Below are 2,864 nucleotides of genomic sequence, written 5' to 3'. Positions count from 1 at the left end.
GGGGGCGCGGGGGGGGCCTGCCCTGCTCCGGCGGCACCAGCACCGCCCACCGGCTCTGACGGGAGCGCCCCCAGCCCGGGTGTGCTCTGCCGGTCCGGGGGCGGTTCTCCCCTCGACGTGCGGCTGCGGGCCCCCGGGCTGCACCGCATCCCTCCGGCTGGAGTACTTGTGCGCGCCTCTGTGCTGCAGCTACAGGCAGCTGCACGGCTATGTGCACCTCTGCTACAGCTACGCATCTCTGCTACATCTATATGCATCTCTGCTACGTCTGTATACATCTATAGCCACCTGTACTGCATCTGTGCTACCTCTATACTACATCTATACATCTACGCTACATCTGTACTACAGCTATGTGCATCTATACTGCATTTATACTACAACTATACTACATGTATATACATCTACGCTACATCTATACTACAGCTATGTGCATCTATACTGCATTTATACTACAACTATACTACATCTATACATCTATGCTACATCTATACTACATATATATATGCATCTATACATCTATACTACATCTATAAATCTATGCTACATCTGTACTACACCTATGTGCATCTATACTGCATCTATACTACATCTATACAACATCTATGCTACATCTATACTACAGCTATGTGCATCTATACTGCATTTATACTGCATCTATACACATCTATGCTACAACTATACTACATGTATACATCTATGCTACATCTATACTACATCTATACATCTATGCTACATCTGTAGCATCTATACTACATCTATGCTACATCTATACATCTATGCTACATCTATACTACATATATATATGCATCTATACATGTATACTACATCTATAAATCTATGCTATATCTGTACTACACCTATGTGCATCTATACTGCATCTATACATCTATACTACATCTATATGCATCTATACTACATCTATACAACATCTATACATCTATGCTACATTGATACTACATCTATATGCATCTATACATCTATACCACATCTATACTACATCTATCAATCTATGCTATATCTATACTACACCTATGTGCATCTATACTGCATCTATACATCTGTACTACATCAATATGCATCTATACTACATCTGTGCTACATCTATACGCATCTATACTACATCTATGTGCATCTCTATATCTATGCCACATCTATGTGCAGCTGTGCTACACCTATACTGCGTCTCTGTGCACCTACACCGCAGCAGTAAGGCTGCTGTGCGTTTCACTCCCCCTGGTGCAAGCCGCTGCCCGTCTCCCCCCCCCGGGACGGGGACCTCCTTCGCCGCCCCGCGCCGTTCCTCCCGTGCCGTCAGACGTTCCTCACCGCAGCCACTCGCGCGTTTCTGTCCCGTCTGAAAACAGCATTTAACAGCTGCACTTTCTTCAAACCCCATTTCTGGAAGCAGCTTGCTGGGAGTGACTGAGTTTGATGTTCATAATTAACACCACATACAAATACCGGATGAGTGTGTTGAGGCGAAGCCCGCAGTAGCCGCGGCCCCGAACAGGGCTGAGCCAACGGGGCAGAGCAGGTTCATACCAACCGCGGCAATAAAACACAAAGCAATTTAAAACCTTCGCTTCGGGTTTTTCCTCCTTTTGTTTACCTTTCCGTAGACTTCAGAATAGCAGAAAATGAATAATACAGATATTACTATGCCTTTATGGATTTCTCAGCGGTGATGGACAGTCAGTCCAATTGTGAGACTTCCCGTTCGGGAGGTGGGCCGAGGCAGAGCACGATGACAGCAGCTACAGATCCAACGTGTATCGGCAAGTACTTAATTACTCTCCCTGTGGAACCAATACAAGAGCTTATGTGCTGCCTATATTAAAGTGAAACAACACTTCTATTGCGGCTGGATATAAATATCCTCTAGACCATCGCCTACCAAATACAGAATAAATTGTGTTATTCAGGCAAGACTCAACGTGTGGCTGCTATGGGAGAACAGGAGATGCCTTACACCGAGCTGTGGAGTGAAACAAACTGACCCATGGATGGCTGTAGATGTCCTCGGCGGCACTCGTGTCCCCTGCTCCCTCCCTCTGGCCCAGCCCCGGGGGCAGCCCCTGGTTCCAGGAGACACTTTGTCATCCTGTGCCCGGCGGTTTCTGACGCCGCTGGACGCCCGGGCACAAGCCGGACATTCAGCAGCGCCGGCAGAGGACTACATTCGCCTCTTTGTGTTTGGGTTTCTGTGCTGACATCAGGGAAAAACAGTGTCACTCTGTTATCTGGCAGCTCCTCCGCGTTCCTTGGGGGATTAACTCATTCCGGGTACCTCGCTAACCTTCGGCGCCTTCAGGGAGGCCCTCCTTGTCCCTGGGGACAGGGTGTTTGTTGGAGCTGCTCAAGGTTCTGCGTTTTTCATCAGTTCACGTTAGGTACACGCTTAAACTCAGCCTGTATTTTCCACAGCATTTTTTCTCCAAGCTGATGGATTTCTACAGTGCAGCCTGAAAAGAGCTCAGTTTCAGCGTTGCCCCACGTAAGGACTGCGCCAGGATGATCACCGTGGAATTCTGAAGGCACAGAGGGGTATTTCTCCATTTCTCTCTGATATTTCCCATCGCTGCGCTTGTTCCCTTGGTTAAATGTTTGCACTCAAAATTCCTTCTTAAAACAAACGCTCTCGTTCAATTGAACACAGCAGCACGGCCCAAAGAGCTCTCGTGCCCCTGAGCCCGCTCAGCCCCATGCATGCCTGGCCTTGTGCGGTGGGGGACCTGCCCGGCCCCGCAGGTCCCGGCTCCCCCCGCCTCGCGTGTCCCCCCGCCTTTCGGCACCGCAGCGCTCCCGCTCCGCGGCACGGCCCGTCCCGGCGCTGGCACCCGCAGCAATAGCATCAACTCTTT

The sequence above is a fragment of the Charadrius vociferus genome, unplaced genomic scaffold (assembly GCF_000708025.1).
Source record: "Charadrius vociferus isolate BGI_N301 unplaced genomic scaffold, ASM70802v2 scaffold404, whole genome shotgun sequence".
Classification (NCBI taxonomy): Eukaryota; Metazoa; Chordata; class Aves; order Charadriiformes; family Charadriidae; genus Charadrius; species Charadrius vociferus.
The sequence above is the reverse complement of the archived record's forward strand: the minus strand, read 5'-3'. Positions refer to the sequence as shown.